Source organism: Falco punctatus (assembly GCF_963210335.1).
Source record: "Falco punctatus genome assembly, chromosome: 2".
In the NCBI taxonomy this organism is placed as follows: domain Eukaryota; kingdom Metazoa; phylum Chordata; class Aves; order Falconiformes; family Falconidae; genus Falco; species Falco punctatus.
In genome coordinates this window covers 90,578,356-90,603,061 of record NC_137581.1, presented here as the reverse complement: position 1 = coordinate 90,603,061, position 24,706 = coordinate 90,578,356, and the positions used below count along the sequence as shown (strand labels likewise).

General features: G+C 40.4%; 1 long non-coding RNA gene across 1 annotated transcript in view; it reads right to left on the bottom strand.

Annotated features, from left to right (window-relative positions):
• The window catches only part of LOC308059757, a 63,468-nt gene extending 38,762 nt beyond the window's left edge, over positions 1–24,706 (bottom strand). The window contains exon 1 of the long non-coding RNA XR_013926390.1: positions 1–24,706. This exon is cut by the window's left edge and continues 15,998 nt beyond it. This is a non-coding gene — a long non-coding RNA (uncharacterized lncRNA).

Here is a 24,706-nt window from a genome sequence, read left to right as displayed (position 1 = left end):
AGAGGCTTACAGGGTCAATGTTTTCCATGAAAGCCTGACTTCCACCTAGGCAGGACTTCACTGTGAGGTTCACCCTTACACCCTTTGTCATGGCTGTCTGTTTTACCATGAACCATTTTGATGCCGTTGCATTTCCATGAGACAGCCTAGTCCTTGATCCCTCACAGACTTATGGCCAGACTTCAGACAGCGAGGGACAGCAAGGCTCTGCCTCTGTGCTGAGGCTGAGGACCTAGCAGTGCTCCAGCGGTGGCTTGGACTCAAGTATCTGCACTGCACTTGGGAGGACAGGGGACCGGGACACCTGCTGGGGGCCTGGCACGGTCACTGCTGCCTTGGCCCCTTTTCCCATGAGCTGGAGCCAAAGACCCACAGCCAACGTGCTGTGCCTGTGGAAACTGCCTGGAAAGGGCAGGCAGGAGGCTGAGCACCATCCTGAGGGTGCTGGGGGGCCCCTGCATCCCCAAGGTCTCTGTGCACAGGTCTCCAAGGCACAACAGCATCTGAGCAGTGGAGCCAAGGGTGGCAAGGGACCCATGGGGTTAGGAAAGGGGACAGTCCCCACCCTCCCCACCCTGCGAAGGCTGGCTGTGCCTTAAGAAGCAGCAGAGGGGCCTTTGCCAGCCACCCCTCATGTTTCTGCTTTGTGGGAGGGAAGGACGGAGGGCAGCCAGCAAGCCTGGGATAATCCCTGGTGCAGCATGAGGGTGCTGGGTCACGGCTCCTCATGTGTGCTGTGGGTAAGAAGCTGACAGCTGTCTGCTTTGATAAAGCTGAATTTCATAAAGGAGCCATCTTTTTGCAGGTTGCTGCTTTGTACATGAAAGTGTCAACAGCAACTAAGAATCCTTTGCCTTCCAGACATAAGAAATACTAGGGCTCCCATGTTTACATGCTTTTAAAAAAAATGGATCTCAATGCATAAACCAAAGCTACAATCTATGAAAATTACTGCCCTCAATTCTGTGTCTCCGTATCCAATTAAACAGAGGTGTACAATGGCTTTTTTGGGGGAGGACAGGGAAAACCCAAACAAGCAAATTCATAGACTGCCTAGATGCGAACTGCATTTTCTTTCTTCTTCTTCTTCTTGATTTTGTGAAAACCTGCTTGTAAATGGGAATAGCAATAGTTTATCTTCAGCTGCCCTATTTATGTTACAAGAGTGTGACCAAGAAATCAATGCACTTAGCAGAGGAGAAAGGTACCACTTTGTAACTAGGTCATAAACACACTAGCTCTCTTTTGCCTTGAAGCCCTGCTCTTCTCTTTTCTATGTTGTGTTTCAGTACAAAAATACATTGCTCTTTCAAAAGATCCATTCCCAAACTTCTCTCTTACATGAGCTTTTCTTTTTCATTTTCATTTCTGAGCACTGGTGCATCGACTATTACAGGACGTGTACACTGTTTGTAAAGTTCATCAGAAAATGAGAGGAACAGAAAGTAACAAGGCCATGCCTTGCAGTATCCCCTCTCGTAAATAATCCAGATAAAATAACATTCCCATGATTCATGTTGAGCATTTAAGCAAGGGTCAGATAGCCCTTACTTGTATCATATTCCTTATTGATACCTTATTGATAAATGTGATAGGTGTTTTGAAAGGCTGAACACAAATGTTTTAGTGATGTAAGATAAGATAACATGGATAAGGAGAAATACAACTTGACCTGAAGTTGAACAAGCCACCTACCAACTCTCCCAATTTTTCTTTCTCCCAGGAGTTTTTGCAGTCCCAATGCGAGGCAGTAGATGGGTCTCAGTTCAGATCACTGTCACACTGTTCCCATCCAGCCCCTGCCACGACCGTCCCCCATTGTGTAACTGCCATTACTGGAGGTAATGCATGGCCTGATGAAACCCTCGATGGGCGGTGAGATAGGCAAACAAAAATATTTAGTTATTCCACATTTTGATTATTCCGGTCATCTCAAGCAAGATGATAATTAAATACTCAGAAGGCAGCAAGTCAAACACTGCTTCAGAGGACTGTCATGGTCTCAAAATGCTGCAGCAGTGAGATCAGAGATTAGATGATACTTGCAGAATGTAACAAAATGAAATTCAGTTTTGCAACAGGAATGCTAATGTGTCTGAGCAAAAGTAATTACAAACAAGGATAGTCAGTGCAAGGGGAGACCTATTTTTTGCAGCAGTAATGACAAAGGAGAATTTAAAGTTAATGGGCAGCTAATCAGATATCAATTTCTACTGTGAGGCATCAGCAACAAGGCTGCAGCTAAAGTAACAAATCATTGCTTGTTTGCCCACATAAACTCCTAGCAATTCCAACAGTAATTCCAGCTTTCCTTGGGCATGTGGCTTGGATGGCAGGAACAGCACCTTGGGCAGAGTTACAGGAGATGTTGCAGGTCTTAACAGCAACAGCCTGGCCACTGCCAAAGGCAGGGTTTATGGGTGGGCAGGGAGGAGGACGGGAAGAAGGAGGAGAAAGTTGCTAATTCCTAGCAGAAGGTTCAACACAGGGTGAGCAGCCCAGCGGATGGCACAGGGATATCTGAGAAGTCAGCAAGGCTGCAGGGAGACCTGTTGGTGCTGGGTGAGGTGGAAGGGATGGGTGAGGGCAGAGCATGGAAGGGAAGATAAAAGGGAATGACGTGTTAGTCCTGATGGCATATTGCTGTATTGTGGCTTTATTTTGTTTATTCTAAAGAAAGAAGAGTAAACAATGAAAAAGGCAGAACTGCTCGGTGCAAGCAGTTTCCTTTAGCCAAGTTGCAAACTCCAAAGGGAAAAGCCTTCTTTCTCCAGTTTTGATGGAGAATGTGTTTCTGCATAGAAGTTCCTAGGTATGGAAAGAAGCAGACACATGTACATGCATGCTTTTTGTCATTGGTGAAGTCTATGATTAAGTTCAGACAAGCTGTTCTTATTTTCACAGAGAGGGCCATAAATGAGAGTCCTGCATTTCAGTGAGGGAAACTATTTTAAAGTTTCACGTGGAAAAGATCTGAAGTATTTTGATACACACTTCCCTTAAACCCTTCTCTTTTTTAAAGGGAAAATTATTTATTATTGCTGAGTTCATCACACATGACAGGAGTTTGTATAAACCTGCACAAACCAATTTTTTTTTCTCCTGGTTCATGTCATTAATGGAAAATTCCATTGAAAGAGGTGAAGTAAATTTTGTGGCTAAAAGTAATGGAGAAAGTAAATTCAGACCTGATCTAATTCAAACAATACTACAATTATAAAATATTTAAATATAGATTGTTTTGAAATAGCTATTGCCTAAAGTACTGTGCGTATTGTCCTTCACTGCAGCATTTTTAATGATACAAGACCTGCTCTTATCTCAAGTATTGAGCAATTGTGTGTCAGATCACGCAGCCTCTCCACAGCTGGCAGTCCCTCCCTGAGGTCTACAAAACTAGTGGCACGAGGGGGAGGCAGGCAAAATTCCTGCTTGGTCACCTTTGGCCCCCAGTTTGAATGTCCATTTATTCATTTAAAGCTACTCACTTGCAGCTGTGCTGGCTGGGACTGGGGTTTATACCATGGGGGACTCAGAACAAGAGGCCACTGTATACTTACAAATAAAAAAAAACAAAAAGAAAAGAAAAAGAAAAAGAGGTTTATATGTTTTCTGAAGTTGAATCATTGGATTGGGTTATGTCTTTCAGTTTTTCCCCACAAATCTGAGAACTAGAAACCTACTTTAAAAAGTGAGAATCCTGTGGACCAGAGACCTCCAGGAGCTGTGGTTCCAATGACACACTGACATTATAAGAGTGGTGTCACACCTTATATAAAGGACTGGTTGGATGCATCTCATCTAAGTCTGAGCTTGGGTGTGATCATGTTCATGATATTTTCTTGGTCCATATTTTCGATATTTTATGAGACATTTGGTTAATAAGCGATGTTTTATTGTCTGCTTCAAAACCCAAGTGATGAATGGCATCCAAAGGTGTGTGCTTCTGATACAAAGGCTTACTCATCATCTGAAAGGGCTTTCAGACTCCCTTTGTAGTTGCAAACCAAGCAGGTAGAGATGGAGGTACCAAGGGCAGGTGGAGGGGGAAAGGTGGATCTTGCACATATGCAGGCTAGAAGCAATATTTTTTTAAAATCAAAACAGACACATAACTTTTAAAACTATGGTTAAGGTAGAGAAAGGACTTTTACAAATGATACGTGATGTTTTGTTGGCTGCTATGTACGGAAGCTGAAAGGGGAAAGAAAATAACACTTGTGTAATAGAAAAAACATATATATATTTTCCAGACAAAGAATATATCTGAGGGAAGGAAAGGAATCATACTGAAGAAAAAAAAAAAAAGCAGAGTTAAGAGGAGCTGCCTGTAAGGATAAAAGGAAAGATCCCAATCCTAAATGGGTGTCTTGGTGTGCTCAGCATCTAAGCTTTGCCTCCCACAGATTTTACAAAACATACCAGATAGATCTGTCTCTTTGGGATTTCAGATTGGAAAGCAGCTCTGAGTAAGTGTAATATTATCTAATTTTTAGGTTCCAGTGCTGAAGAATGCACAGCAGGTTTGTGAATACCACCTGCCTCCCTGTGAGTCTGTTCTCATCCCTGTTTGAGCAGGGTGAGCATGCGGTAAAAAGCTACAGCCCAAGGTCCCTCTACGTCAGTTTCTTTGAACTGTCAGGGTAGGGATACAGGATACCTGTGTCTGGCTGACTGATGTTAACTTGCAGATGCTTAAGAAAAAGGTTTCTGAGATTGCACTCAGCAGATGTGTGCATGTGTGCACTGCCACGTGTACCTCTCCCTTCCTCAATTTGAATTCAGTGGTTGGCTTCATACAAATCTGACATTGCAAAGAGGCCAAGTTCCTGTAACGTGTTAATGAGAGCAATAACTGAGAGAAGGAAGCAGCGGCCCTTGGGAAGGAAAGGCTGCAGTCTCTCGCATACTCATGTCTCAGGCCCTTACCTACCAAACAGTATGCACAGGAAGAAAACTGCAGCAGCGCTGCAACAGAAGTTCCATGCAACATGGAGCCTCTGGACCCTGTTGGACACTCCAGCTGTACAGCTCCTTTAGAAACATACCTGTTGTGGTTCCACCTTATGCAGGTCAACCTGTTTTCCTCTGCAGAAGAGGAAAGGAACCAGAACATGCTTTGGTTGTGTTGCTGTTTTGCAATGTCCTCTCTTACACGGAAGCAGCTTGGCAGCTCCAGATGTCTCTGGAGGGCTGTCATGGCATGATAACCTTCCTCCAGGGGACCAGTAAGGGAGCACTGTAGCGCTGTGTTCATACTTGTGCACTGGACAAATGTGGTGAGTTTTATGTTCTCCATAGGTTTCACTCACACTAACCACTTTAAAAATTGCCCCCAGCCTTCTGGAATTACAGCTTGTTCCCACGTGATTTTTCCTTCTTTTTGGATGTACCCTTTCCCCCATGTTTTCAGGGGAAAAACTTCCAAACTCAGAAAAATTAGAGCCAGGGTTTCCATAGCAACTTTAATTCTAATCCTTATTTCCATTAAAATAAAATTATTCATTTGACATTCATGAGGCCCCACTATTTAACCTTAGCACAAAGACCCGACTGGTCTGTTGAAGTCCAAGTCCTTGCCCAGATCTCTTGAGACAATTAAGGTTAAAACACATATATATGTTGTTATTGTATTTCCAGGGGACAGAAATTACAGGGTGAGTCAGGAAGGAGATTGGTTCAATGTTCAAATAATTATAGCCAAAAGGTATGTTTTGTACAGTTAGTGATGTTTTCTAATCACTGAGGAGGAAAAGGAAGTTATTTAAAACTGTAATTGCTGAGGAAGTCTTTGGAAAGAAAACAGATACTTCTATCAGATAATTGGTTTTATTGGTATACTAGGGTCCTTGGAACTTTATTGGAGCTAACTCAGTCTCATATAACAGTCTTGTATAAGTCTCATACAATGGCCATACATTACATAACAGTCTCATGTAACAGTCATATATATATACAAACTCATAAATTCATTTTCATATAGCAGTCATATATAAAAACTTCTATACGCAGTCTCATATAGCAGTCAGCATGTGTCAGTTTGAAAGTTTAAGATTAAAATCTTTTTTTTTTTTTTTCTAAGCATAGTCTTCTCATTTAACTGCATATCCAGCCAACACATCCATAGTTGTCTCCATTACAAAAGTATGGACTGTCTGAGCTGACAAATATGTGTGTTTGGAGACAGACTTCTAAGCCTCTAGTCAGACACTTCCAAAGAGATCCCTTTTTCAAAACACTGGCATTTTAGCAACCAAGTTAATGCTATTTGCTTAGTTTGAGCTGATAAGTATTTAGTGCTTTAGAAAATTAAAGTAGTTATTTGAGTGCCTAGCAGGGAATAAATGGCATAAGTTTAGACAACCACTTTTAGAATCTGGTATCTTGGTTTGAATCTTGTTCTGAATATAGGAGGGGATATTAAATAAACTTGCAGCTTGCCAGGAAAATTATTTTTAATAAGGACTTGTAAATTCAGGAACTACCTATGTCTTTTTGAAAAGAAATATATACATATATAAGGAAAACCCAGCCTACTATGTATCCTACAGGCACACAAATCATTCTGTCCTGGAGAGCACCTTTGACTGTAGGGATGAAATGGGATCATAGTAAAGTGCAGTTGCCTAAGAATCATGTAGCTGTTACCTGCAGTCACTTCTTTACTGGTTGGTTGGTGAGTGTGCAGAAAGTGGCAGCCATCAGGGGTCCCACAACAGAAAACTGTTTTACTTGACAGTGGGGTTGTATCCCTGACACTGCTACTGGCTCAGTCTGATGAAATGCTATGGCAGCCTGTGTGTTCAGTTTGCCAGGAAGGCAGGAAGACTAGCCTGGCTGTCAGTCCCAGCAGCACTAAACCCCTGGCCATAACTATCATTCCAGTTCCAAGGACTGATTTTAACCTATTCATTGTTCACCTGTTTTGACAGGTTATCATGAAAATGATACGACAAACAAAGCAGACAGTGCTGGAGGGTGTTTGAAAGATGGGCTGCTCGAGTCACTCAGCTATGGTCATTTCAGTGGGCTGAAGTGTTCAGAGACATTGCTACATGATGCTTTCTGCAACCTATCTAGAAATGTACAGCATTGTCAGCCCTGGTGGTTGGTAGTGAATCGTGGCTGCTGAGGAAGGCTGAGGAATGGCTGGATGGTTGGTTTAATTCTTGCCATTTTGGTCAGCTGCCACAGATGCTCCTCTCTGAACCCAGTCATGACACCTCTCACAGGTTTGTTGGCTTTCTTCGTTCCTTGGGCTCATCCATTGGATGTAAAAATAGCAATAAATCTCCCACCCTTCTCAATTCAGAATATAGCTTTATGCAGAAATGCTGCCATGCAGTAAGTGGTCGTGGGATTGCTAGTGATGCTGTGAAAAGACTGCCAGCAGTGGAGCTAATAGCACATCCCAGCAGGCTGAAGAGCCTAAAGAGCCAGCTACAAATTGACAGGATAGCATTCAGATGGTGAGCTAGCAATTTTGTTTTGGGGCTTGCCCTGATGGTTGTGAATTATATCATGTCTGTACAACTGCTAACAGCTTTCCAGAGAGAGCTGAAAATAAAATACAGGGAAAACTACCACTGAAAGCAGTAGGAGGGAGAGGAGTGGGCTCTGGGGAAGGAAGAGAAGTCAAATGCTAACAGCATTTTAATGTTTCCCTACAATGTTATGTAAGTACTAAACTCAGTAAGAATGTACCTTATTTTTTTCAATATTTATCACTTTCTGATACCAGAGTGTGGTGGATTGAGCTTGGCTGGCTGCCAAATGCCCACCCAGCCGCTCACCTACTCCCACTCCCACCCCTTAACAGGATAAAGGGAGAAAAAGAAGAGATGAAAAAGCTCCTGGGTCAAGATAAAGGCAGGGAGATCAGTTATGAATCCATTGCAAAGCCAGGGGAAATCTGGCACAGGGCAGCCCCTGGCCTCCTCCTACAGAGGCCACCAGTGCAGCCCCCTGGGCTGCCAAAACCTTGCCACCAACACCAAATACACAGAGTTGTTAAACTGTTCCATTTTCAAGATCAGTTTTCAGCTTCATATGCATAAACCTCATTTACTTGCCAACAGCTCTTCATACGTTATTACAGATTCCACCCACCCTCCCCACCAGTGTATTACATCTTTAAGTAATTCTGCCAGCTACATTTCTGGAGGGCTGGGCTAGTACACATGGGTTTTTTTAATATTTATGCCATGTGGTACACTGGTTTAATAAGTGCTTACATGCCAGTGCTGAAAACAAGGAAATTATCAGAAGTGTGGCTAGATAAAAGCTAATTAATTGCTCTGCATCTAGCCACCTTCTAATGCTGCATGATGTCTTCTGTCTGGACCTCCAGGATTTTATCTTGATTCCTCTACCAACTTAAATGAGAGCTGCATGACACCATTCCTTGGTCAAATGAAGTGTATTGTAAGAGCTGACACAGGGTACACCAAATCTTAATTCATATATGTCTGCAAAGATTATAGAGGAGGTCAGGAAAATGACTCCATAGACCTCTTCATCTTCTCTGTTATAGGAGAGCAGCTTTCAGGGTTTTCATCGTTTAGGCAAGCAGTTTTCATCTCATCAGTGTTATGGCCCCCATTTTCTGCTCTTGCTCATTTGTATCAGCACACTCCTGCAATCAAAGAAAAAGGCAGATTTACACCAGTTACAGGGCCCTTGGACAAGTTCTTCAGAGATCATTGACACAGAGTTTATAAAGCTATAGACCCCAGATCTATCTCATAGCATATCTTGGATATCCAACAGTAGTTTTTACTCCGCTGACATAGTGCATTGGCCAGAGTATGAAATCTGTGTTAACAAGAAACTTTTTTCATGCTAGAGCCGTCAGCACTGTCACTTCAGTTGTCTTTAATGACAGAGCTATGTGGTGTGTGACCAACCCTGATTTAATTTCATAACTTGCTGAGTTTGAAAAATCATTGTTCTCTGGCCTTTTTTTATGGGTTGTTTTTTTTTTTTTTTTTCCGTTATCTCTCGTAACAATTACTTTGGTTAATAGTATATATTACAACTTGCTTAAAGCTGCAAATTATAAGCTATGTACTACTCAAACCTGCTTTGCCTGGAACACTTCTAGCTTAAAAGAAGTTTCTCACTTCTTGTATCACAACTGGTGGTGACATAGGAAGAGAAGAAAGCTACTTCTGCCTGTACGTTTCCATAGACTTCAAGGTGTGGTAAATCCTTTGACATCCGGATATTATAAACTGTATTATAGCATATTATTCTTAATTCTTGGTGGTTTTTACACACTGAAAGCTGTTTTGCTTTGGGGTTTGGTTTGGTTTGTGGTTTTCTAATGATTCTGCTGGTAGCATTTTTTCATTAATTTTCACCAAATTCAACACTGTGGCAGGAGATGGAGAAATTCACTGCAGTATCCACATCAGTCACAGTATCTCACACCTCAGCCCTGCAGTGAATCTCATAGCTGTGAATGTGGGCCAGGAATGAGACAGCAAGGTGAGGGTTCTCCAGTTGGCTGACTGCAGGCCTGTACTGCAGAAAGTCTGCACAAAATGGGAATTCAAATTCACAGTCACATGAATTAAATCTCTGTGTTTATCTTGTCATTTCTAGTTCAAGTGATGTTGAATGTTTTGCTTTTTAGTTACTAGCAATAAGTCAAACTTTACTGCTCAGTAACTAAACTGTGGACTAACAGTGCCAGGGAATACCCTCAGTGGACAGTGACTTACTATAGCTACTAAAAGAGAAGGCAAAACATGTAAGAAAAGTTCCTTGAGGGAGTGTTCTCTTTAAGAAGTAGATGTATATTCCATATACCTTTAAAAATGTTATTTCTTTTAGTAAAATATCTGAAAGGCAAAAAGTATCTCTATGAGAAAACAGTGAAGTTGTCCTTCTCTGTGTAAGGAAACAGTCAGTGCATGATGGACTACAGAAAGGGTTTATAGACTTGGTAATACTGACTAAGCAGTGAAGTGGGCAGCCATTTGACATAGTAGCTATAGACGTCTGTCATCAAAAATGCCCAAAACATTAGCGGTCTTCCAAGCATGGTGTTTAGAAGTGGAAACCACCTCATGACTGCAAGCTGTGTATAGCACAGAGCTGTGAAAATACCATTATTATTAACAAAACACAGCTGCTGGCTGATGTAGATCCAGCCTTTCAGAGCCATCTATTTTTCTGGAGGATTTTAGTTAAGAGAGCCAAAGCTCTTCTGGCTGTCACCAGAGTGACTGTTTTCTTCCAGTTCTTGTACATGTCTGTCAGAAAAGTAATCACCTAGAAGACACAGCACTGACTTTAAAAACCTATGAAGTGTCTCCTTTTTTTCTCCCCTAATAAACAACTGTTGGAATCAAAGCTGATTTCGGACTGCTCCTTTCCACCCTACATGTTGCACTCATTCTTAACATGGTCCAGCGAGACTCCCATAGGTTGGCCCGTTACCGCCTTCCTTTGCTGTCGCTTCTATTAACAACAGGTGTTTAAAGTCAAATTCCCTTTTTCCTATTAAAAGGCAACTTTTAGAAGCAGTACATCACATTTTCTGTCAATATTGGTGTAACTTTAGGTGCAGACTGTGCAGTTCCCGTAGAAGTCTGCCAACATAAAAGGGTTACCCACTTTTAAAGCCAGCGTGCACTATGAAGCACTACTAAAGTTGTAGCCTTCAAAAGGGATGCTACTGAGTTGCCAAAACTTACAACCTCCCAGCTTCTAGCTTATAATTTTCTTAAACAGCTAGCTTTCTGCAACTGTTCCTCAAACCTTTCACACAGTTACAGTACGTACTTCATGAATTTCAATGTTGCTTCCACTACAGCTCAGACTTAATCTATCTTGAAATTGGAGCAAGTGCATGATTAATCCTTTCAATTATGTCACTGTACTATCATGAAAGCTGCTCATTAGTCCAATATTTGCAGATGAGACAACACTTAGCACAAGCAAATGCTTTTACTTAAACCTTGCAGAGGTAACAGTTAATGTGTGATCATAATGTGCCTTTGCTTCATTTGCAAAAGATAAACAAGGCCAAAAAAATCCTTTAACAAATATTGGACTGTTCTGACTTCATTAATATATCCTCAAGTGCATTTTCAAAGGGTTTAACCAACAGAAGCGTCTGCAACTTTTCTCTAGTGCTTTTGTGTTGGACATTACGCTCCATCTTAACAGTAAGTAATTACATTTCACAGCATCCAGACTAAATAAAAGAAGTTTCAAGTACCAGGTCTGTGCATAATAAATCCATTTCCTCTAGTCTGTATCCACACACTGCTTGTGCCTTTAAAAACGTACTGTCCAAGTGACTGAAAATAAAAGAAGTCACCTACTCACAAAAAAACTTCAGAATCTGGGAATTTCATTTTGTGAGTGCTTATAATGATTTACCTTATTGCAACATCAGGCACTACCTCATAAGAAAGATGTTAAAACAAAATGTCCCTTTCAGACTTCATTTTACCCTCACTCACATATTAGTTGACAGTGATCGATAGATAACCTTTCCACAGCAGGGCTGCGGACTACTGATATCCCTGATGCCTGTCGTTAGGATATTTCTTGTGTCACTGGCTGACAGCGGCAGTCTTGGGCAGAAGAACAAACAAGACCATAGTGCTCTAAGTTGCCCTGCAAAAGCCTGATCGTCCTCCACATGCCCCACTGCTTCTGCCCCAGATGACTATCTGTATGCTTCCACCCTGGTTGTCTCAGTGCAACAGGGAAGTTAGTTATCCATTTATAGCAGTTCTCAAAGCCTCTTAGAAGCATTAGCTAAAATTTCTCAAGTATCCCAGATTTAGGCTTCACTAAGTTTCTCCTTTCCAGTCTGAAGGTGGGGGGTTGCTTTCTGATCTCCAAAGAGATTCAGAGATGTACATGCCTACATCCCACCAGGAAATGAGACTGAGGCATCAGTGTGACCACGGTACTTTTCCACACTTCTAGCCATTCTATTTCATTGTAAATGCTATTTTAAAATGTTTTAATTAATGGCCACTGGGTACTGGTATGACTTGTGATGGAGGTAGTCTTTTATGCCATATTTCTTTCACACCTCAATGAACTGTTAATTATTCCTTGCAGTTCCAAGAACAGAGTTCATAAAATCATCTGGCAAAGTGTTTCTGAGACAAGGCACATGTCATGGGTTATGGACCATCCCTGGTAATGAACAGTTGAGTAGCTTCTGGGTTTCCCTTGAAAAGATCACATTACATATTCTTGGCTGAAATTTCAGGGAAGCAGAAGATTTCTTCTACTGGGGAAGAAAGTACTGCATGTTTTAGTTGTCTCATTTTAACATACATTTATACAGCATCACAGGCACAGGAGTGACAGGATGAAGAACCAAAGCAAATGAGGCTGCTTTTTAACATAAAGTACAAAATACCTTAACTGAGTGCTCCTTAAATATATGGCTTTTAGGGCTTTTGAAGGAAACAAGTCTGATCACAGACAAGGCTGGCTTTTCCAAGTCGTCGTTAAACAAATTAAGATTTCTTCAGGCCTAGTGCTGAGATGAATGGGCAATCATTACACACCACTACCAGACTACAGGCTTCATTCAATTTTATTGTGACTCAACCCACCTTCTGCATAATGGAAAGTTGTGAGGTAGCTGCAAGAGTAGATAAAAGTTTAACAGTGCCATGCTCCACAGTTTAAAGCTTGGCCTATTCTTGGTTTAAATTCTGGAGTTGCAACAGATTGGTGAAAATGGTAGCATTAAGTCTCCTAACAATCTACTTTTCACAGTGCATGAAAATGCTTACACAAGTGAAAAGCATATTGATTCTCATGCCCACCTCTTCCACTCTAACTGCTGCAGTTTAAGCATTTGATGAATTGCAAAACTTTTGCTTTGATTTCCTTAATGGTCTCTGGAAAAGGTGGAGCAATAACGCAATTTATCACCTATATCTGTGAGAGGAAAGGAACTATGGGCAGTCTGTCATGTTGGAAGATGTTAACTAGTAGGGAAAGTAAATGCTTCAATTTGGATAATAAACTTTTTATACTTAGGCCTATCATTTACTATTGTATCTGTAAGCAATCTGCCACCCTGGTTTATATTCTGATTTGCCTCCAGGCTGGTATTTTGCAGCCTGTTCTGTTTAAAGGGCTTCCTTTCTAGAAGAAACCCTTGTCATTTGATGGGACAGGGAAAGGGTGCCAAAATGTTATATACTTACTGATAAAACTGGAAATATTGATAGTAAAAGATGATGCCATTTTTCATCTGCTGGTGAATAACACCCAACTTTGAGGAATATCTGTATGTCTGTCGGGTTTTTTTTTTCCGTTATGTGGACTACCATCAGTCACTGGGCCACAGGCGGAAAAACACTGCTCTAGTGACACCAAGTTACATATTTTATATAGAAATAGCAATGATGACAAACTAACAGAGAAAAAAATGGATGAAAAAGAAATTGTTTTACTACTGCATTTCTGTTCCCTTTCTGGTTGTAGTCAAGTATCGGATTGAGGTAGGATGCTGGTTCATCACCAAAGCCCAACCTGTGCTGGAAGAAATGGAAGAAATTGCTGAAACTAGGAATTGTGAAATACTATGTTCCAGAGTAAATGCATATTGTTACAATGAATCTCCATCATCAAACTTCTATTTCATCTGACTTTTGTCTGGGATACTGGGAAAACGCATTTGCAGTTGGCTTTGTGTGGAAGCTCTGCTTTCCTACTATAAGGACTAGGAGCATGATTTATTTATTTTTAATAAAAGATAACCTTTCTGAGAAAATATCAAAATACGGTATATTGCCTGCCGGTATTTTGCAAGCATCTGAAACTTGCTCATTCCATTTTAATGTAAAGAACACCTGTAAAATTTTGCCACTTTCATATAACAATGAAAGAGTTAAGATGCTGAATCTAGCACTGTCCAAATCCGTAGTGTCTTTTAATTTCTTTTAGACTTATGCAGAAATAACTCCACTATCGTGGATTATTTTCTTTCTTTCCTTGTGACCAGTCTTCAAAGTTAGGCCAGGCTGTATCAATATTTTCCACAAGGCCTATTTTCTCACGTTACAGATCATGTTTTTTTCTTAGTAAATAATAAAATTCACAAGGCAGCAGTCCCTGCAAGAGCACAAAGAGCAAATCTTCTGCTCTGCAGCGTGTCCTCATCCAAACCCACTTTAGGAAAAAATCAAATAAGTGGAAGGGGTGTGGGTGATAGAACAGACTCTTAGTTTTGTATGCAAGCAGCCAAATGGGACTGCGGTGTTCTCAGTTCTCCCCTCCACAAACTGCTCATTAACATGGGAAGCGGGTATCTTTATGTACCTGTATGAACGGATAAGGTACAGGGCGCTGGCAGGGCTCTGACAGGAAAATGTTAATTGCTCGGAGAAACCTTAGTAAAGTAGGTTACGTCTACACAAAGGTGTAGGAGGCGGGAGCCTGGGTAGTACAGCCACTGCACTAGGAGGCTGGAGCTTCCACAGACGCTAAAACAATGGTGTGGCTTGGCTGAGCAGCTGGTGGGGTTGGCCAGATGGGGCTGCCATGATCCTGGACAAGCCCAGTCAGGAGAGGGAAGGAGGTGGACTGCTCCTCCTTTTCATTTCTCTTTTTCTGGGCCTGTCCCAGCAAAACAGCTGCTGAGGAGGGCTGAAGAAGGAACACTTTGCAAAATAAAAGCGTGAAAATAATTCCTTTTCAAAGCATTAGGATTGTATGATTTATTGACTATCCACTTTTGAAATTTTAATGAGCTTTTTCCACCAACCTGTACACTTTTTGAAGAACAGGAGAGGGAGGGGAAATCAAGAAGGCAGAAACACTCTGCCTGTCTCTTTTAAGAACGTAGTTTTTCACTACAACCAGCTTCTGTCATGAGCTACCAGCAGATCACAAATGTGTCATGCAAAAATCTTTCACATCTATTAATTTAATTCAAATTAAATTTGCAAAGAAGGCTTTTAAATTCCAGAGGCCATGGCCCCAACCAGAAAATTTTGTTGTACAAATTCCTTTTCAAGTGCAAATAGAGTACTGTGACCAAAACTACAGTCTTTCTGCACTAAAGAGTCAGCATTCCCCAGAAATTAAATTGAAAGCGAAAAAGCATTTCAGGCAAAAGGAAGAAAATGAATAAATACCTTAATAGGTTTTCTCTTGCCTGTCTTTTTATGAATAGACAATAAAATTATTAAGAAACTCAGAATTTGTCAGTTATTATTGAAGTCAGAAAGCAAAGGAATATTATATAGATGGTGTCTTGGAAAAGTCATTGTTGATACTATTTAGTGAATTGATCAAACTAAGGAGTATACAGTGAGTTTACCAAAACCAATCCGTTTTTTGAAATTCATAATCCAACTCATTTCCACAAACTGTGAGGTTTATTAAGAACAGGTTTTAAAATGCAGGGTAGGCTTTACTTTTCCTTAGGTACCTCTTTAAGCCAGATAGAGAAAGCAAACGGCCAGTTTCTACCTTTCCCATTCTGAACTAGAGGTTATTCTTGTTCGTCGGGTCCCCGCTGCACACAAACCTGTCTCTGTTTCTGCAAGGAGACTGTCACTGGCAACGTTCAGTGGGGTGAACCCTCCCCACTCATCTGTTCAGGCAACACGAGGCTGTCCTACTGCAGAGGAAAAACCTGGTATATCTGCCTGATAGAAAATGCAATGCTTTTGTTTGTCAGGTTGAAGTGGCAAATTGGGGTCATTGTACCTCCCTTAACATTCAATATCAGTTTGTTTCTGCCTTCTTAGAGTATTTTTGCTTCAAAAAGCACATGTGAAATGATATGATGGAGGGCCTAAATGATTCATATGGAATGATACAGTTCAGGGCATTTACATTTCATGAAATTCTTAAAAAAATAACTAGTTAGATTGTGGGGATACTTGCAGGGAGGTACTTGGTACTTGCTGGGAGAGGTAAGAAAGGACAGAACGGTAGAAAACATGCAGAAAATCATTCCTGTTCTCAAAATCAGACCTCTTTTGGGCGTGTCAAGGTGGATACCTGGAAACCAGTAATTTAAAAAACATGTTCTTTTTCTGAAATTCAAAGCTACAGAATTCTCAGCCCATATACACACATTTGCCTTTTAAGAACTCAGAAAAGCCCTGCCTTCTCTGAAATCCATGCCATCAGTCCATCTTCCACCTCTGAAACTAGAATTTTGCTCTTGAAGTTACTCACATTTTACAGGGAGAACCCATTTGGATGATGCTCACTAATTGTTCTCTTTACTGAATGTTTCACGGAGGGAAACAGTTATTTGCCTTTATTCTGTTTGTGTGTTTGAACAGCATGTTTCCAATGGTTTGTGTGTGATACGGTTGATTACACTGCTCTTTCATTCAGGGGAAGGGGTGAGTTTGGTTCAGGGCAAAGGGAAGGCTACTAGGTGGGACTGGGAGGGAGAGGCATTTAGCCTGTTTTGGAGGTTAAAAAGTGAGGTTAAAAGAGGAACAGGATTCATTGCTTTATTGTATACTGTAGTGATGGAGGGCCTGGGTCTCATGTTTTGTCTTGAAAAGGATACCTCAGTGAATTGCAGGTACTCCTACAAGTGGACAGACCGCTTATTTTATGTGGAAAGACTGAGCTGTTCCACAACAGATAGGTGAAGGTGGGTCTGGATACCTCATGTGCAGTTTATGTGATTTGGCAAAAGCCTTGTGACAGACACAATCATCATGAACGTCATTTTAACCCTTCTGGCTCAAAAGAGGTCTTTTACCTTTTCTTGCTCACATCAGTTGATCTGACCTCATTTCATTTTCTTTATCCTTTCTCCTTGGAAAAAGATAGTGGCTTTTTATCTGACATGGAACCTTTTGTCTGTAACTTTTCCCCTGAAGGGATCAGTAATGGCGATCTATTTTGCTCTTCACACAGCTAGGATTTTGCATGCACATGCCATTTGTGACTACCTTATAGGAATGTGATATGTCAACAACTAAATTTTAATCTGATACCAGCCTATACTAATACAATAGCTTCTTCTTTTTTTCCCCTAGTTATGATATTCCATAAAAGACTTTTCTAGAAAAAAAAAAAAAAAAGCTTTTAAACACTCCATAAAATCCAAGGCTCTACTTCTCTAGCTCCACAAACTCAGATGCCTGCCTTCAAGAAAATTCAGCTTTGCTCTTTTTATCTGTCTGTGGTCACACACAAGCAGTCTGACCTGGTCAAGATGATCAATTGTACAGTATAATGAATAAATCTAATGCAGTAGTGGCCATAGCCCATGAAGAGCCCTGAAGTTTACAAGCCTTTTGTATCAGTTAATTCAGCAGAAGTTACTAAAAGTCAGAGTCTGGGAGAAGGTGAGGAAATGGAATAATGAAATTATTGAAATATCCTGTTGACTGCAGATTGTTTCTTCACCTTCACTCATGAGATCACTCAGTAGATTAGATAAAGGTGAAAAATTCATCTTAGGAATTTATATTCATGATGATATTAAACCATGAGATACCTACTAGTGCATAGCTTATTGCTCAATGATTTGGCTAATGTGGAGGCAATCTGTATACCTAGCCACATTTAAAAGAGCAATTTATCTGTTTAGTTTCTGGGTTTACCGCAGTTGCTCTAGCCGAAGATATTTTCCAATCTCATTATACTTCCTGTAGCAGGATTACTTTTGAAATAGCAATAATATTCTACTTAACTTTAAAATTGTTAAGCAACATGTCTCCTAACAGGCAATATCTGGCTGCTTTCCTGAAACCCAACAGTGAAAAAGAAATGTGTCTAAGGGCACGAGTCCAGAGCAGGATCCAGTTCTGTAAGCCTGTGCAGACCTTGGACTCCAGCAGCGCTCCCTGGGGCAGGTTGTTTTCTTGTGTTAAAACAACACCCCAGCTGAGCTCTTCAACAGCTTTTCTGTCTTACAGATGAGTTTAGTCACTGTCAGAACATAATGGCAAGGTCTTTTTGGACATCTGTGGGAGCACGGAGTTCGTGTTTGTTCAAGAGGTACTGACAAAACATTTCTATGCAAAAAGCTCATTTGTACAAGGACTTAGAAACAGCCTTGTAGTTAACCTGGGTACAGAGTCCAATTGTCTGTCTGGAAAAACACACCTAAGGACTATCAGTCAAGGTTTTGTACAAAACACAAGCCATTAAAGCTTTAGTTAAAAGTTTTCCTACCAATTGAGACTTGTATCTGACATGAGAGGGGAAATGTATGACAAAGGGAAATAGTGATCCAGATTATTGCGATCAGTGTCTTCAGAATTTCAGTACTAGAGAATGTCGTTTTCTTCTCCCAGGTTAGGATAAGTAACAGGGTAAGAGGAAATGGCCTCAGGTTACAATGAGGAAGGCTTAGATTGGATATTAAGACAACTTTATTCACTGAAAGGGTGGGAAAGCATTAGAATAGGCTTCCCAGGAAGGTGGTGGAATCACAATCCCTGGAGGTGTTCAAAAACCATGTAGATGTGGCACTTAGGAACATGATTTGGTGATGGACTTGGCAGTCCTGAATTAATGCTTGGACTTGATGATCTTAAAAGTCTTTTCTAACTAAATGATTCCATGATTCTATGATTTTATGATTCAATTCAAGTAAATATTTTAATATATGGTGATGGATATTCTCCATTTTAATCCCTGCATGATTTCGTGCAAATGAGTTTCTGCAGTTTAATTAGGCAATTTGGGGAGTGTGTCCTTGGGGGAAATATTTTTATTTGTTTTAAACTGTTCCGTGATGATTTCAGTTATTGTTCTGTGCGAAATATTTCATAATCACTTGCTTTTCACCTTCTCCATGTTATTCATAGAGACACGCATACAGCTATTACAGCCTCCTCCTCCATATACAGTCCTCTCTCTTTTAAACAGAAGAGGGTTTTTTCTTCTTTGTTTTGTTTTGGTTTTGGTTTTGTTTTGGTTTTGTTTTGTTTTGTTTTGGTTTGGTTTTGATTTGTTTTGGTTTTGATTTGTTTTGTTTTGTTTTGTTTTGATTTGTTTTGTTTTGTTTTGTTTTGTTTTGTTTTGTTTTGCCTGTTATCACCTCCGACTGCTTTAGGGAAACCTTTCACTGTAGTAAATCCACAGAATGACATCTTGCCCAGGGAATGAGCATTATCCATCCCTTGTGAAATGGGAATACCACTTCTACTGTACTTGGATATAGCTAAGAGAATGTAAATTGCACATGGCTTTGAAGATGTGGGGTGCCACTGGAGGCACACAGTGAGATAATTTCTAGCTTTTTCCATCAATTCCTTTTCCCCTACTGTTCTATTTTGATTTTGACCCCTGCTGACTATCAAGCTGATGTTTTCATGGAGCTGACCACAGTGATTCCCCCCTCTCCCTCTGGAGTTGTAATTGCTCATTTAGAGTTCATAATTATGCAAATGAAGTTATTTTTCTCAGGTACATCACATTTATCGACATAGAATTTTACTAACCATTTTAGTGCTCATCAATGAAGCCTTACTTTAATTCTTTACAACCAGCTTTAGTTTTTATTATCCTGCCTAATTTTATATAACACAAGCAAACATTTGTCAATTCACTAGCTGCCCATGCTTTCAGATCTCAGGATGATATTGCAAAGCACTGATCTTACTGCAAATCACTGTAGCACCCCACCCATGAACTTGACCGCTGTAAGGCTGGCCACTAGTCTTACCCTTCTTTCTCTACGTACTAACCAGTTATTAATCAATGTCAAATTAGCTTCATAAGAACCTTTGATAAGGAACCTTGCCAAAAGCTCTTTAAAAACACAAGGAGGTATCCTGACAAAATTATACCTATCTCACAGTCAGATTGCTCTAAAGAGATTTGATAGGTCTGTGCGGCATGAGGCCCCTTCACAAAGCCGTATGGGCTCTTCTGAACAATTTTTCCATGCTTTCTTTAATTCTCTCTTTTATTGCAGAGCCTCCTGCTTTGCCCTGGACAGCTGTCAGATATACTGTACAAGCAATAATAAGTACAGCAGTAGCAGCATTTTTCAGCTACGGATTTTAAAGCATTTCTCAAGTCAGCCAGCACTCACTACAGATGTGGAAAGTGGAGGGCAAAAACATTAAGGGAGTTACAAGGTTGTGCAGAGAGTAACTGGTGGAGGTGGACATGGAAGCACTTTGTTGTATTGTGACTGAAGATGGACCTTCCCAGCTCTACAGAGCTACTACTGGGGGTTTTGGTAGCACTCCTGGTGAAAACACGGAAGTTGACTGCTCTGGTACCAGCTCTGGGAGCAGCGCCTACTGCCTTTTTGCTTTTCTTTTAGATATTCACAGAGTCACAGAACAGCTGAGGTGAGAAGTGACCTCTGAAGGTCATCTGGTCCAACCACCCACACTCAAGCAGGGCCACCTATAGCTGCTTGCCCAGGACTGTCCTGGCAGCTTTTGGGTATCTCCAAGGATGGAGACTCCACAGCACTCGCTACCTTTTCTTGTCAGTCACATGTCTCCCTGGTAAACAATATGCAGTTTCCTCTCCCATAAAGTTTGATTTTTTGTGTCCAGGCATGGAATTAATGGGTGACTTGCTGTTAGTTCCTGTTGTTTCTGCTAACTTCAAAAAACTAAGTTTAACTGCTTTATATTTTTTTCCTGAATGTCTCTTTCCACTACCAGGTGTACTGACATTTCACTCATTTATCATCATAACTAATATATGAGTGATAAAGTGATACATGAAGGTGACATGAAAGTTTTATATGAATAAGTTTAGGACAGCACGCTACCAAAAGTAGAAAGCTGCAAACAGACCTTGCCAAATGAATGCCTGTAAATCCCCTACTATCATGGTATTATATATTCAGAATATGTTGAAGTTCACAGAAAAACTGGAAATACTGTGCAATTTTAGAATATTCTACTGATATTTCTCATATTTCATTTGTTGTCTGACTTACTATGAGTTCAAATGTACACAGTCCAAGAAAGAGAGAACAAATGGTTTTTAGAATTATCTTCCACAAAACAACATAAATTGATTTTCCATAGACTTCAGTGATTTGCAACCTGGAAAACCTAGAAGCAGTATATTGCATATATTGTTAGAAATACAGGAACCTTCCTTTATTTCTCCTACTTCTATGCCAACCAGAAGAATAAATGTTCTGAAATTTTCAGATGACAATTGAGAGAGGACAGAATACTTCCTGCCCTAAAATCAAGACTGATTTTTTTTAAGGCTACTGCAGGTCTTTCCTATAAAAGGTCCTTCCCGTCCCTTGTTTAGCTGTCTTTTCTGGCTTCACATATTTTAAACGGAAATCGTCGCCTTTTTATTTTCCAGTTTTGTCACAGTTTTTAATCTCTGATATTGGTACAAGGAAAGAGGAACAGCTTTCATGATTATTTGTTTTGATTTTCAGAAAAATGGAAAGAAAATATCCAGAATCTTTTATGAGAAAGAAAGAAGGTAAACAATATCTGTCTACATAAATACATGCCTATATACATAAACAAGTGCTTCAAACTTTCTGTAATTAAAAACTAACACAAGTCATTTGTGTTTTGTTTCCTTCTCAGGTATGGAGTTGGAAAGTTTCTACCAAACCATTCTCAGGACAGCTGTTTTCAGGGGTGGTTGCTCAGGAGCTCTCCGGGGGTTCAACAGGCCTCCCAGCAAAGGCTGCTGCCCCCCTAGTCAATCTGGCCTGGGCAAGCAGGGCAAAGCTGAGACAGAAGCACAAAGAACCAAGGGGCACATCCAGGAAGAGAAGTCCTTTGAGCTCAAACCTGCCGTGTACCCGTGAGATCAGTTTCTTACCCTCCAGACCTCAGCCTACCCTGGGAAATTGCTTGTAATGGAGTCTTGACCAAGGATCCTTCCTGCGCTATACTTAAGAAGTTTCTGCAATGTTTTTTTGGCTTGACCATTAAACTGGTTGGCTCAGATGCATAACTTCAGTAATTTAGCATGTACCTATTTACTTTCCTAGTTCTGCATGTCCTCACCTCTGCAGCAACCTTAACCTTTTGCTTGTCAAAGGCACCATCATGTGTATGCTTCTGCCTCAGAAACTAAGGTGAGTTGATTCTTGGTATGAACTTCAGAGACCTGGGTTTCCAACACAGGAGCTCTTTCATATCGTAAAACAAGAAAAAACATGGAGGTGGCTGGCAGAAAATCTAGTTGACAAACCTAAGAGAGAAATGAAAGGAAAAAGAACAAAATCTACCCATGACTAGGCGGTATGCAAAATCCCAGGTTTCATTAGAGAAGTTTACTAAGGAACAGATCTGGAACTCACGAAAGGCAATGGAAAGACTCCCTCAGACTTCTGTGGGCTTTTGGCCAGGTTTTAAATACTTAAACTCTTGGTATCCTGTCAGTTCCCATGTCACATCAAAATGTACTGAAAAATCTATGAGTGGAAAATACTTCAAAGGAAGTATGTGCAGAACCCCATAGGAAAAAAGTGTGTTATAAATGTGAATGCCTAATTTGATTTACTCCTCTCTTTGATATTAGAAATATACTGTAGCTGAAAAATGCCGTTAGCATACTCAGATATGGAAAAAACACCATTAGTGGTCTTCTTGTCCTTGGGTATCTAGTATACGCCACATCAAGGATATCTGGTAGTCATACAGGTAAGGATTCACTATCCTCTTCGCTCATAAGATGGGTAATAAAAATCTGTTATGTTGGTTTGCTTTTCTTTCTCCTAAAGAAAGTGGGCTTAATCCAGAAGGTCAAGAATACACCAGAATGGAAGGAAAAGGTGCAATACAGAGATAAATTTCAGAGCACATCTTCCTCTACCTTAGGGATTTTATTAAAGCACTTAAATATGGAAGATCTCCTAGTTCATTTGCATCGTTTGGGCATGTTCTCATGGCTTTTAAGAAAGGCTGTGACATTCCTCGCTAGCTGTGCACAGGAAGGCATGAGGCACATAGCAGGTTACATGTGAAACAGACTGTGTGGAAATGGAAAGTGTGATGGAAGAGATTCCTACCATCATATAAACAAACAAACAAAAAAATATTACCAGAAAGTCAGTAAAACAATGCATTACATTGAACAGGTATCTACCTTCCACATTCTTACAAACAAATACTAAAGAAATGGGAGAATTTTGTTTGCAAACAGGGTGTTCTCTACCACAGGAAAACACTTTTGAATGAAGGTATCACAGAAAGCTATTGGAGAGAACATGTCTCTTCTTTGGAATGGCTATCCTGTAAGAAGAGATTAAAGGCATGTGTACATTTAGGCCAGCAACATGAAGGATGGGACAGAATATGCATGTTGTTCATGGATCCATGAGGGAGGGAAAAGAACTACTTAAAATCACACTGGCAGAGGGGTGGACAAATTCTATATAAGAATTAAGAGTCTGAAGCTCTTCTGCTTTGGAACAGCCTTGCAATGGTACTGCTAAAACCTGACTGATTTTCATGTGCCATTCGATGAAGTTAGAGAGAAGCTGTTTGGTGGGACTGACGGGCATGGATGTTCTCCTCTACGCCAGTGTTCAAAACATGGAAGAATTCTTACAGGCTTGCAAAACTACCTGGGCTTCACAGAATGATGTTAAGTTTCCCTCATCGCTCTTCTGAAATGCTGTCCCTCAAATCCATGTTGTGCTGAAGACTGTTACCTGTGAACATTGCTGATTTAAATTATTTTTCTACTAATTTCAATATTTACCATTTCATGTGCTCACAGTCATTATTGCAAAATATAATAGACATCGGAAGTCTATGATCTGGGATAATACATCCATTCTATATGAAAGCACGTTTATCTAGAGAGAACTGTTACATGTGGTGCTAAATAGAGGTAATTTTGAAAATAATTAAATTTACAAATATTTCCCAAAGACAACTATATCCTTCAGTAATTCAAAACTGTCCAATGTCTTTTCAGTGCTGCTACAATACAAAGTAGCTTTAGTGATTCATTACTATAATTCCTGATTTCCTTAAAAAACATAATATCTTAGTCTTATTAAAGTTCTTGACTATTTTGGAGGGAAAAATATCAATTCTGTTAGTAAGAAAGATATTCCATTTCAAAGTTTCACAAGCTTCCAAAAATATTGCTTTGCTTCTCTAAATAAAAAGAATTATTTAAATTTCATGGCAGACTTATGCAAGACAAAATATTTTAGGAGTAGATGATGCTGTTGGGAGGGGCAATATATGGTCTACACTGCTATCAGTTGATCAAAGCCTCTGCAACATCTCTAAGACACCAGAGGTTCTCTTGAAGAGAGCTGGTTTATGTGCATAATGTGAGTAAATCATTGAGGCTTTCAATTAAAATCTTTGAGAAACTCCCTACAAAGGGGGTGGGGGTGGGGGTGGGGTGGGGGGGAGTAGTGATAAGGCAAATATAAGCACAACGGCCTTCCCTGAGGAGATCCTTGTTCTTGTGAATAGCCAAATGCTGTTGCGATACAAAGAACTATGAATATCAACACGAAATAAAACAACCTGAGCAACTAAAAATGTGTGTAAATAGGAGAGGAGATAAAGCCTGGCTAAACAGCAGCCTACCTTCAAGCCCGCAGGTCTCAGAAGGCTCAGCAAGACCAACATTTTCAGACAAATGAATCATGCCGAGATTCTGAGAACTTTGTAATGAGATCGGTGACTCCTGCTGCACCACAGACTTCCTGTACATGGAAGGCACAAAGGAATGCTTTGTTTCTGAAATGAGCCTGGGCAGAGGGCAGCAGATAGAAACAGACACATGCATATGT